The following is a 14,678-nucleotide window of genomic DNA, read 5'->3' as shown; positions in this document are numbered from 1 at the left end:
CCCAGAACTGAGCCTGAGACAAATCAACAGACTCCTGAGAAGGACTGGCACTAAAGGTATGGTGAGAAAGAGGTAGTATCTGAGCCAGGAGGCAACTGTGTCATGGATACCACCAGAATGAAGAGTTCACTAAAATGTCTTACTGAGATTGGTGGGGGCCAATACAAAATTAGATAATACGTCAAAATAGCACTGGAACTGCACAGGAGTGTTACACCAATGGAGGGTAATCAGCAAATGAACATACCATGTTTAAATAGACAGTCCCGGGAAAAAAACAGGGTCAGGAAAGGTGATAAAGGTCATCCAGATTTAGTGACATCACGTGCAGGCCCCTTGCATGAGAAAGGCAGAGACACAGTCACATGATCGCACAGAGCCATGGTAAGAGGATGGCCTGCTGCAAGATAGGGATACAGAACAAGGTAACGGGGAAACAGAATGTGGACCCTCTACCTTGGAGGAGCGCCCCACTGGAGGATGTCGCAGGACAACCATAGGAGGTCTCCCCAGTGCCCTGGGAGCGGGTGGCCGTTGAGGTCAATGCGGGGAGTGTCATAACACAATGGCTGCTTAGAGGTCAAGTAAGAAGAGGCCTCTTGTCTTAGTGGTGAGGAGACTGGAATTATGGTGAAGGCTGTCTCAATAGAGTGTTATGAACAGAAAGCAGATTGGAAAGATCAAATAGAGAGTGTTTTAACATTTCAGAGGGCACAAGTGAAGAAAGTAGTGAGGTTACAATGAACAGGTGTGAGGCTGGTGGAATTCTCATAAAAATGCAATAATGGGTACAGATAGGAATAATGGGACCAGGGTAATAAGTGAAGACAAGGTGAGATGTTTATTGCAGTGGGGTTGTTAGGAGGTGAAGGAAAAACAGTGAATTTGAGAACAAGAGGGGACATGAGAGGAATGGTAACAAGTAGGACATCATTATGAAATGCTAGAGTAAGTGAGAGGAGTAAATTAAACAGAATACTGGGTAAAAAGGGGATGGGTTTTCAGATTCCAAAATGCTGTACTAAGCAATTTTATTTTGTGCATTATCAACTTACTGATTGTCATCAATAGTCTGTGAGACTGTGGGAGGTCAAGGTCATTGTATGATTGTCACTGGGAACCGGCCCCTGCTGTCTTCCAGTTATTACAGGTAACTAAGCAGAGCAAAGTGTGATTTTACTGCATACCAATGTCTCTGTCTTTAGACTGGTCTAGTGCGATTTGCTCTAAAAACCCTTTAGAGTGCACATTAGGCATTAGACTGGACAGATAATATAAAGAAAACAATGTACACTGTTAAGCTTTGATTCATGGTAACTTAACCATGCCAGAGGGCTAGTGTTCAGATCATGAATCATTGTCTCTATCAAGTTATTGGCCTGTATAATATACAGGCAGATTTATCCCATGTAGTTTCTAAAACGGTCAGTTTCAACCTTTTTTTTTATTATTTTTTTATTTTTATCTAACAATAACAATTTGTTATGTGTGTGTTTTAATAAGCTTGCTGACAGATTAAAATGTTTTGAAAATGATTTCTGCCGTCTGGTATTCTTGTGAATTATAAGAAGCCAACATGCTGAGTGTTCATATGTTTTAAAGGGAACCAGAATCATGCCATAATCTTCGGGACAATGTATTCACTTTATCACAAACTCCCAAACACCTTCGTTGGGAGTGTGACTATAGAGTAGATTTCTAATTAGGAATATGGGATATGATGTCATATCTCGGCATACACCTTCACTACACAAGGAGACAATGTAGTTGTAATTGAGGTCTGTGCTGCAACATAGCAAAGACTAAGAGATCTTAATATGTATAGCTTGGATGATAGAAGAGAGAGAGAGAGGGAATGTTATATTAATGCTTAAATACATGAAGGGATTTAACAAAATGTTCTTATCTGCTGTCAAATTATATCTTTCTATGCTTTTATGGTGTTTGCCAGTAGGAGTGGATCATATATTTTCTATAAATACCATCTTGTTGCTTTACAGATGTTTTTTTTTTTGTAACTCAACTGAAAACATGATTGTGTAATTATATAATTTTCCTTTTTGCCTCATAATATAGCTTTGTCTAGAGATTTCCCCTGAGGGGTCAAACACCTGGATGGCAAAAAAGACAGAAATAATTTCCCTCACTCTTCTCCTATTATTACTCAAAACAGTCCCTTAAACTGGCCCAGACATTGCTAATGGGAACATACGTTGCTGCTGACTCAGGTACATAATTTACCCCCTTCCCTTGTTTCCTCAGAAGCCAAGTAGTCTAGAATAATGTTGCCATCCAAACCCCATGTGTATGTTTATCTAGATTGGACAAAGAGGAACAGGACTGGTCAAGCAATTGCCGTTTTGACTACTAGAAGCATTCCTCTCAGGGCTCCTTTTATCGACTTTCAGTGCAGATCACTGGGTCAGTATATTTCTAGGGCAATTACAAAGGGTCAATATATCAGCAATATATTATCAAGCCCTCCCCTATTAAAAAAAATCTACTATCATTCCCTGCTTCAGATTTTTGTAAATGCATTTGCCCCCCCCCCGCTAAATGGCATACAGGAGATGCATTCGGGGGAATGCACCTTGCTGCATGCGGTGTACCTACCTCCCGTTAGATCCGGTGCTGGCTCTGGTGAATGTTACACGCAGGGGTCTGTTTTGACCACAATGCTGATTAATAAAGTCTTCTATTGATTTCGATGGGAGCACTTTCCTGCCGCTGACTGAATGCTTAGGCTATAAATCAGTGACAGGAATACTACTACCACCGATTGACTGCTTAAGCAGACAATCAGTGGCAAGAAATTTGGAGGAAGATTTTGCACCATTGTGCAAATTTTTTGACCGGTAAGTGCTTTTTTTGGGCCTAGGAAGAATGCATATTAAAGTACTCACATAGTACTTTAATGTTCATTCTACTATTGTAGGGGTGTCGTTAAACTGTCCCTTTAACAATACTTCCTGAAAATGACTGTGTTATTTGTCTGAAAAATATAAAATATAAATACAGCCTCAGATGTTTTACTTAGAACTTGGTGAATCTTCTTCATGTCATAACATCCCTGTTAAGATGGAAATTAAAGTCAGGGGATTGATCCGTCTTAAGAAATGTTACAGGAAATGAGAATCAAGTGCTCATCTTCCAACTGATGAAGGGGAATTAGTTTAGCACTCACAAAATGAAAATCACAAGAATAAGATCAGAAAATAGGCGAATTAACATTTTTATCCAACCAAGGAAACTGAAATTTAAGTTGTTTCAAATAACCTTGAAAATCATTTGTAATATTGTATCGCATGAGACACATGGCTGATGGTTAGTTTAAAACATAGCAAACATGTTGGATACCTCCCAACAGTCTCTGATTTGTGGCATAGTCTTGATTTTCAGGCACTCTCCTACTGTTCTGTGTAGCTGCCTAAAGGTCCTGATTTTGCAGGCAATGGCTATCATGGGCCGATTGGGGAGGTCCTCTGATCTCCCCTGATAAGCCCAGGGAGCTGTATGTGCAAAAATCACAATTTATCATAAGAATAATATAACTCATTTTTATCTAACAATGTTCCATAGGTGACTTGAATATATAATGAAAAGCCACTGGGCAGGATGTTTGCCTGTTTATTATTTAAAACATTTTAAGCAATAAAATACACATGAACCAGTAAACTGCACGGATACCTCTTTAAAGAAATGCTTATTATGAAGTTAATTTACACACTGCCGCGACATAAGATTACAAATTACATTTTTTATTTTATTTACTGCACTTCTTAGATTAAGTATTTAATATACCAATAATTCATCTTTATTACATTGTGTCTCTGTACCACAAATAAAAGTCAATTACCGTATTTGCTCGATTATAAGACGACCCCGATTATAAGACGACCCCCCAAAATCAAAATATTAATTTAGGAAAAAAACAAAAAGCCTGAATATAAGACTACCCTATAGGGAAAAAGTTTTACCAGTAAATATGAATTAATGTAAATTTTTTTCATGTTTAATAAAAGCTATGATTGAGAAAAATATATTTTTTAAATTTCCTTTTATTTGCCAACCTGCCCCCCCCAGTTATGCCACTCTGCCCCCAGAAATGCTTTATACCCCCCTATTTGCCACTCTGCCCCATGATATGCCTTATACCCCTGTATGCCACTCTGGCATATAGGGGGTTAAAAGGCATATCATGGGGCTGAGTGGCATATAGGGGGGTATAAAGCATTTCTGGAGGTATATAGGCATATCATGGGGCTGAGTGGCATATAGGGGGTTAAAATGCATTTCTGGAGGTCCAGAAATGCATTTTAACCCCCTATATGCCACTCAGCCCCATGATATGCCTTTTAACCCAGCATGTACTGGCTGCCTTGGCTTGATAGGAGTGTGATTGCTGTTAGCAGTTTGATATATATATATATATATATCAAACTGCTAACAGCAATCACACTCCTATCAAGCCAAGGCAGCCAGTACATGCTGGAACCTGGGGATGATAGCAGTGGGATTACAGCCTCCATATGCCATGCTACAACCCCCACCCCCCTTACACATCCATGCTATCACACACACACTCACACTCATTCACAAACATTTAAATACTCATTCATTCCATTAATCACACACACTTCACACATACTCAAAAACCCTCCCCCACCCCCTCACCTGAACTGCAGATCTCCCACTCGCAGACTTCTGCAGGGGACCGGCTGTAGCAACTTCTCTGGCCCCGCCCCCAGAGGAGGGAGGGGGGAGATAGAGTTCTGTGAGGACGCTGCAAGCTTCCTGCCCTGCTTCTAACAGAAGAGACGCTGCTCGCGACCGGTAAGCAGCATTTTTTTGGGGTCTGATTATAAGACGACCCCGATTATAAGACGAGGGGTATTTTTCAGAGCATTTGCTCTGGAAAAAACCTCGTCTTATAATCGAGCAAATACGGTAAATTAAAAGTTATTCTAAAAAACTAGTTCAAGATGCCTTTTTTTTTTCTAAACCATACAAATCAACTCACATTACATGAAGACCTATTATTTCAAGCCCTATTTCAATACAATGACTGACACAGTTTGCCTGCGTTACTCATCACATGTCTGAGCAATGTCTGCTATCTTGGATACATTACATGACAAGTCCTGTCCAGTATTTATGCGTCCATACTTTTACCTGGAAAATTCACCATGCAAGTCCTGACCGAGCTTATTGACGTAGGGAACAAGAGCTTGAATATCTTCTTCCTATTTTAAATAGCTATTAATGAAGAATTCGAGTTCGGAGCCAAACATATCTGTAATTTTCTACATGGGCACAAACAGTGTATGGCAGAACACATGCCGGTGACTAAGACATAAAAACCATTCTGATCTGTACCACTCCCCTTACCATATTACTATGTTCCTGGCATGACACATACTATCTTTCCTGATTCCTGAATAATGAAATAGGTGATATAGATGATGCCATCGGCCCAAGTTGTTTCTGTTGATCACAAAAACATGCTGTTTGCTGCCTTAAATATACCTTCTGCCAACTGAGCCATGAAACTAGAAATGCATCTGACCTCATATATCCTTTTATTAACTCTCATATTTATGTCTTAGTGATAGCCCTTAATAAGGAAATTCCTGCTGCCAAGACCAGTGGAATTATTTTGCCACCCTAGGCATAAAGCTCCTCTCTCTAGCTCAGGGCTTGACAAATTTGTTGTGAATCTAGGCGCCAGGTAAAAAAGTTAGGAGCCAGGATTTTTTTAAACAGTTGGTCAGGAGTGATCTGATCATCATCAGCCCACTTACTAAACTCACAGCATTTGACCTGGAAGCACCCTGGGCTTTCAGGTCAGTGCTGGTTTTTTTTTTAACCCTTTCAATGCTGATGTTCCATTGGAGCACAGCATTGACTGATATTTAGTCCCCACAAGCTTGTGGGGACAAATGTTAACCCCTGCAATGCCACGAATGTGTCATACACAATTGTGGCATTGAAGGGGTTAACGCTGCACTGTCGCTCTCAGGGAGCGATCAGGCAGCAAGGGGGTGACTCACGGGGAGACCTAAGAACCCTCTCCCCTGTCCCTGAAGCTGCCTCTGGCAGCTAGCACTCAAATTGATGGTCTATAGACCAGCCATTGCAGGGGGAGTCTCTGGTGACTGCTGTAGGCTTCCATGCCTACAGGAGTCATCACATGGCTTGTGGGGGCTTGTTTTTGCTGTTGCTGGTCTGCCTGGAACCAGGCAGACCACCAGCAGCAGAGCCCCGTACAAAACGGGAATTAACACCTAAATGCCGCGATCGCGGCATTGAAGGGGTTAACGCTGCACTGTCGCTCTCATGGAGCGATCAGGCAGCAGGGGGGTGTTGTGTCAGGTCCCCACACTTGTGTGGGGACCCAATCAACACACAACCCCCTTCCCTGAAGCTGCCTGTGGCAGCTGAAAACGCGATTGCTGGTTTTGCAGCAACCGCGTTTTCAGCCTACAGGCTCACTCCGTGGGAGTGATCTCAGGCTCGGGGGCGGGCTCAGAGTGGCTGTGCTGTCTGCCCAGACTCCTGGGTAGACGGCAGCAGCAGCGCCCCCGTGTGGTGACTCAGCCTCTTACATCCACATTTTTTTCTGAATGTAAGAGGCTGACAAAACCTAGGCGCCAGGACAAAATTCTCTGTCGCCATGGCGACCTGGCGCCTGGGATTTGTCGAGCCCTGCTCTAGCTTATTTTAAAAATCATTTTCTGAACTCTCTCATCCATACATACTTTTTTTGAAGAAGGATACAGCTCATTTGTAGTGATTTAGAGGACTTAGGGATTATGGCGGAGAGAGTGGAGGAAAGACTATTTCATCTAATCCTCCAATACCACCAAGTTAATGTGGTCTCCCCTTGTGTTTGTGTACAAAACGCATGGTAGTGTTGCCAATTTTGCAGTATGGATTGAACCCAGTCCAAGCATTTGCCCCATGTTTGTGGCAGCCAATCCAGGCCTGGATGATATGGTACTAATAAATATTCTAGATAATGACCCCAAATTCTGGATCTATTACAACTACATCAAGGGGCAGTTTACTACCTATATCAGGTGGACCAGACATTTAAAAAAAATATGGCATGGCAATCAGTAAACAAACAAAACAAAGTAATCTTACAGCTACATAATCAAACAAAAGGTCAAACTGCTTACACCTAACCACACAGCTAAAATGGTTGGGCCGCCACCCTTGTTTAGTTAGTATTATTACATTTTTTTAAATATTAATTGCAAAAAACAAATAAATCACATTTTGTTGTGCCAATGCTTTAGTCCTATTAAATTAACTCTTCTGTCATCTGGAAAATCTACAACACAGCTCAACAGCCAAGTGGTTATGTGCGATTACATTGCAAATGTGCAATGAGTATATCATTGTGAGTGGGTCAAACTTTTTGTTACAATGTCTGTGTATGTGCAATGATACTTCACAGTCACAAAGTACAAGCGCTTGCCTTTTATTTAGGTGAAAGTGGTATTATTTCGCCATCTAGTGGTATTTCAATATAACACAACTGTGATTTCATACTGATATAATGGATTAAAAGCCAAGCACAATTTTAGTATTTTAAGGTACGTTTAGTCCTATGGTTGTTAATTCATAATGATTAAAATGTTCAGTAGATGCCAGGAATAAGACATGGCTGGAAGCGTAGCTTTATACCTAATTTCCATATGTCACTGGGTCTGCATGGGACTGTAATACCAGTGGCATTACAAAAAATGGTGCACCCCTGCAAGACTTACCATGGGGGGCTCCAAAGTTCCTCCTTTAAAGTTATGCTTAATGGGGAAAATGGGTCAGCTGACTTCACGTGATCCTGCGCACTTACATTGTAGCACAGGGTCATGTGTCTTAAGATGTCCCGTGCCTCAGCGCACGTTTCTACATCAGGTGGCCCGCAGCACTTTAAAAACTGATGAAAAAAGGCAACGTTGGCTGGAGGTAAACCGCCAGAAATGAACCACTGAAGGAGAGGTTTGCTAGTGCTGGACTACCAGGTACACCAGCGTGGAGTCCCATGGAGTGCCGCAACCTGGCCAGGAGCCCTATTAAGTAGTCTGCCTATATCCCTTATTGACACAGCTCTTTAGGTCCAATTGGAAAATTTCCTGGTGACAGTGGCATTGTTGTGTGTTATAAATTGTATTCTGTAGCTTTGACAGTATATTTAGTAGACTTGTCCATTCAGATTCCTACAAATTAAAATTTTAAAAGTACAAGGTACCCCAACGAAACAAACGAAAATGAAACAGGAAGTTCAGAATTTTAGTTTTTTTCCACTTACACTCTCTCACTTTCTCTCTCTCAAACTCTCTTGCTCTCTCACACTCTCATTCACACTCTCTACCTTCTCTGCCATAATTTTCTGTGTCCCTGTCTCCAAACAAATTAGCAGAGAAAAAGAGTTACAGAAATGCTTCTCTTTCTCCGTGAATTCATTATTCTGACCTCTCAGAATACTTCTGAAAAAGGCAGAGCCATAGCGACAGCCTCTCCCTTGTTCCTCCAATCCAAGTAGAGGGTGTGACCACAGGTTTCACGCTTTAGCGGAAGTACTCTGGGAAGCCTGGTTCATGGGGAAGTGGGCGAAGAAAGGAGACACAAGCAGAATCGGACGAAGAAAGAAGACACAAGGAGAATTGGACGAAGGAAGAAATCAGAAGAAAAGGAAGAGGAGCTGTGGGAAAAAGTGTGAACGTGAATGAGAGTGTGAGAGAGCTTGAGTGAGAATGTGAGAAAGTTTGAGAAAGTGAATGAATTTAGTTTCTGAATGAACCGAAAGGGAAGGAAACTAAATTTGCTGTCTGAAAACGTATGGACCAAAAACAAAACGGAAAATTTGCCTGAATAGTTTTTTGATTCATTTGCACAAGCCATAGTTGTAATATTGTTAAATTCAAGCAAAAGCCCAGTTGTAGTTACCTAATTTTGTTACAAATATTCTTCATGCCAGGACTGTTACTTTATAGCTACTTATTGTTTTGTATGTTGTATGTATAACTGTTTATAATATATCTGATTCTTAAGCATGAGGTTCTGGAACCTCACTAGACATCAGGAAACAGATCTTTCCAGAGTCAACATTAGCAGTAGGAGCTATGAGCAATCCTGGACCGATAATTATGGGTGACTAATGCAGTAAAGTGAGATGGGGACTGGGAACTCTGCATTTATAAACAAATTCTATTCAAGAAAGTTTGATTAACTATTTATTTCATCCAAAACGTCTAATTTATAACTGGCTATGATCATTTTGTTCCTTGGTTCTACAACAGTTTGATGACTCTTCCTAAGTGATGATAATAACTACACTATGGTGCTAGTATAAAAGATGTAAAGTTGAAAAGTAATTTGGTCACCATTGCAACCAGAGTGGCTCAGGGAATTAATTCTTTTAGTAGGCAGACCTTTATCGAGACTCTGGGGCTGAAGTATACATAACTCCCATGACATCAATGCATGGTCACATGATCCTATGAGATAGGCAGTATAGCAAGATATATTTTAGGAACTTAGGAAATCTCCTAGTTGTTGTGGTGATAAGATCATGTTTCATACTTTGTTATAAGAATCAGTTTTAATGCATTTGCCCCTTCCATCGCCCACCCTCCCCCAGCTATATTACAAGCAGAAGATGTGTTCAACTCCAGTCAACTCCAACACTTTTGCACAGGGTAGAAGTGGCACCTCATGGCTGGGCTACCTGCTCAGTGGCCCAATGCCCCCCTGCTCGTATCCCCACCTCCCACAACCCACCCAATTGCCAAAATACACACGCACACACATGTTTACTCAGGCTCTTACATACTCTATCTCTCACCACACTGGCTGTGCCTGCCATATGTGGTGACTCCATCGAGTGTCTGCATCCCACAGAAATTTGGCATAATGTTAATGCTAGACCATCTGTTCTTCCAGAAATGTGACTGGTATCTGCTTTGGCATTACAAACTCATTACAAACGTTTAATAATGGCTTAGCTGATGCCATCACCTACAGATCAAATCAATACATTCAGATGTCACCTAACATTTCATTAAACAATAATCTGTTTTCATGCCCCACACATGTAGTCATTGCCTACTTTCCTGGTAGCTATAACATATCTAATCAATGCGTGCAAGCAGTAACGTTTATCACATGCATGCATACCAGCAAAGAACAATTAGTTCTTTGTGTGTTATATCATACCATTAGCACTGGGTCATCTTTATTTCAATAAGAGCCTAGGCAATCCTGACTTGTTGGACCTATATTTTATGTATTTGCATGGACAATACATGCCTATGTGATCAAATAAACCATTCTTTATATGACAACTTACCCTAACTCATATTAACCAGACACTATCGCCATATCTCTCTAATTTTTGAAGTTACAAAGCTACATGCATGTTTAACTATGTGTATACACTATATGTATGTGTGTAATTAGTGTTATTATATTAAAAGCCTTTATATGTTTTCTCAGTGAAGCTATTTATATATAATTAGTTTAAGGAAAACCATGCATCTGATCGCATGATATATCAGCAAAAATAGAACCTTACAAAAAGCATATTTTTTTCCAAATACTAAAAGTGCCTAAAACCAAATCAATTTCTTAAAGCTAACTCATATATAATTTATCATATATATACAGTATTGCGCAAAAGGTTTAGGCAGGTGAGAAAAAATGCTGTAAAGTAAGAATGCTGTCAGAAATAGAGATATTAATGGTTTATTTTTTATCATTTAACAAAAAGCAAAGTGAATGAACAGAAGAAAAATCTAAATCAAATCTATATTTGGTGTGACCACTTGCTCACAGCTTTTTAAGGTATATGGTTCCAAACTTCTTGAAGAACCAACCAGATTTCTTCTGAGGATTTTAGTCTTAGCTGCTTCTCTCTCTCTCTCACATGTAATCCCAAACAGACTCGATGATGCTGACATCATGGCACTGTGGGGGTCATGCCATCAATTCCATGTCTCGTCGTTCCTCCTTGACTCAGTTCACTATGGCTCATCTTTTGTTGCTGTGTCACAAGCTGTATAAAGGACTGTTTGCCCTTTTTCTGACATTAGAGCGCTACAGCTTGTGTTTTAATTAAAAAGGTAGTCTTTTTTTATGCACCTGGTATGTAACTTCAACCTTGACACTAGGAACACGTTCGAGTTGCGTCCTTAAAAAATGACTAGGTATTGTTAGTTAATCACAATACATAAATCGAAATGTCCCTTCTTTTTAGAATGTTGGTTGTCCTCAAACTTCCTAAGATAGAGTGATTACTCAAACATAATGTATTAACAAGTCCCTAAAAAAGCAATGACTTTATCAATTTGGGGGAAGCGAGTATGACATGGTAGAAGATGATTTATTATTTCTCGAGGGCATGAACGCACCACATCCTCGATCATTTAATGGCTCTTTGTTTTTAACATCCAGCAACCGGATGTTCAGTTATGTGAGTGCAGAATTCCTTATGGATGATTTTTAGAAAAGTGACCCAAAACATTAAGTATACTATATGGACAAAAGTATTGGGACACATGACCATTACACCAACAGAGACTTTGATGACTTCACATTCTAAATACATTAAAATGTAGTTGCCCCCCTCTTTACAGCTATAACAGCTTCCACTCTTCTGGGAAGGATTTCCACAAGATCTTGGAGTGTTTCTGTGGGAATTTGTAAACATTCATTCAGTAGAACATTTGTGAGGTCAGGTACTGATGTTGGACGAGAAGGCCTGGCTTACAATCTCCGTCCCACTTCATTCCAAACGTGTTCGATGGGGTTGAGATCAGGGCTCTGTGTGGGTCACTCAAGTTCCTCCACACCAAGCTCATCCAACCATGTCTTTATGGGCCTTGCTATGTGCACTGGGGTGCAGTCATGCTGGAATAGAAAAGGGCCTTCCCTAAACTCTTCCCACAAAGTTGGAAGCATAGCATTGTCCAAAATGTCTCTATATGCTGAAGCATTAAGATTTTCTTTCTCTGGAATAAAGGGACGCAACCTCTTAAAAACAGCCCCATAACATTATCCCTCTTCCACCAATCTTTACAGTTGGCACAATGTAGTCAGGCAACTAAGGTTTTCTGGCATCCGCCAAACCCAAACTCGCACACTTGAGTGCTAACCAGAGAAGCATGATTCTTCACTCCACAGAACATGTTTCCACTCTTCCAGAGTCCAGTGGTGGCGAGCTTTACAGCATTCGATCCAACGCTTGGTGATGTGAGGCTTGTATGCAGCTGCTCAGCCATAGAAACCCCTTCCATGAAGCTCCTGCCGCACGTTGTTTGTGGTGATATTAATGCCAGTAGAAGTTTGGAACGCTTCAGCTATGAAATCAGAAGAGTGTTGGCGACTTTTAAGCACCATGTGCATCAGCACTCTGTGACAGAGCCGTAGCTAGTTCCTTTTGCGCCCCAGGCAAGAATGGGAAATTGTGCCCCCCAGCTATTTTTTTTTCAGAGGGTATTTTATTTACACTGACCTTACACACTGTCTTAACACACACCTGTCCATAAGCACACACATACACGCTGCCTTTACACACACCTGCCCATTAATACGCATATACGCATACACTGCCCTTACACACAACTGTCCATTAACACGCATATACGCATACACTGCTTTTACACACGACTGCCCAAAAACACACATATACGCATACACTGCCCTTACACACTGCCTTTACACACACCTGCCCATTATCTCTCAAATACACATACACTGCCCTTATAGAACCCTGCCTTTACACACATATACACACACACACCAGCTTACAAACATACAAATACCTACACTGCTCTTACACACACACACTGCCATACACACACCAGCTTACACACACATACATATATACACATACACTACGGTTACACACACCTGCCCATTAACACCCATATACACATACACTGCCCTTACACACACACCTGCCCATACACACATGTACCCATAAACACACATATACACATACACTGCCCTTACACAAGCCTGTGCAAACACACATGTATACACATACACTGTCCTCACACTCCCCTCCCCTGACACAAACACTTATATACACACACAAATACCTACACTGCTCTTACACATACACTGCCCATAAACACACACTGCCTTTACACACACAGACACTGCTCCTACACACACACACTGCCCATACACACACCAGCTTACAAACTAGATTACACAGAAATATACACAGCCCTTACAGCCCTTTCTCTCCATCTCTTACTTTTCTCATCATCCATCATCTTCTATCTTTCATCCTGTGGACAGACCTCACGCTCCCTAATGTTGGGTAAGTTAGGGGGGGATTGTGGTCTCCCCAACCAGTCCTGGAGGCTGCAGCTGCTGATCAGGCGGCTGTGCGCCCCCACACAGCTGTGCCCGTGGCAAATGCCTCTCTCGCCTCACCCTTCCAATGGCCCTGCTCGGTGACCCCGCTCTGTGACTTTACGTGACTTTGCTGCTGTTCCTAAATGCTTTCACTTTCCAATGATATCGCTTACAGTTGACCGTGGAATATCTTGTAAAAAATGAAATTTAACTTCTTGCAAAGGTGACATCCTATCACAGTACATACATTTCACAAATGTTTGGAAATGCAAACTGCAAGTACTTGATTTTATGCACCTGTGGCAATGGGTCTGATTGAAAAACTTGAATTGAATAATTAAGACGTGGGTCCAAATACTTTTGTCCATACAGTCTATGTAATTTACCAGATTAAGGGGCACAGTAATCTTTGCTTATTTTATACCTTCCTCTCTTGTCATCCCATTCAGTTTCATTGATAAACTGTATATACATTTCATCGCATATGTTATATGACATTAGTCATTTAGTTCTGAGATGGCACATGTTCCAGTTCTGCTATTGGTCAATGGATATTAATGTCTGCATTTTTTTTCTGTTAACAGGTGTAAAAACATAGGATTATCAAATGTAAAAATTCCCTTACGAAATGGGAAAACGAGAAATTTAATATACACAAAACCAAGTTGGCATGTGGATAATCACTATGGCTTGCCACTAAACCACACAGTATGGCTCATGTGTGTAGACTTAAGTACTGGTTAGATAATTATACCAATACACAAGATCAGTATGGGAAAAAAAAGATTAATCTCATTTGTGGAAATCATGACCCGCAGATCATAAAATGTAACGTATATATTTTTTATAAACACCAACACAACTACCTTTCTATATTGAGTCAGTTAAGATAGTTTAAATATTAGTAACAAGTTATTACAACTTCTCATAATACCACTATGCTTTGCAATAAGAAGAGGTTGGGGTATGACTATTTTCTTATTAAGATTCCTACACAGTGCTTTCACTTTTCATTTTATGAGAGCTCTGAGACTAGTATGTTCACATGCTTAAGGATTTTTCAATTTGTTAACATAATGTATTTTTTTGGGTTGGAATTGACATTATCCTTAAATTGCTGGATATGTGAGCAGAAGAAGAAAATCCCATCATTGGAAATTGCCAAAGAGGGACAATTTTGTTTTATGGAATGCAGAGGCAATTGTACAGTCCACTTGTGGAAGAGGAAATGTGGTCACATAACACAATGATACGTGACCCCACAGTAATAGTGTGGCTGCACAGTGTGCAAGAAGGTATAAAAA

This window comes from Spea bombifrons, chromosome 1 (assembly GCF_027358695.1).
Source record: "Spea bombifrons isolate aSpeBom1 chromosome 1, aSpeBom1.2.pri, whole genome shotgun sequence".
NCBI lineage: Eukaryota > Metazoa > Chordata > Amphibia > Anura > Pelobatidae > Spea > Spea bombifrons.
Note: the sequence above shows the minus strand (reverse complement) of the source record.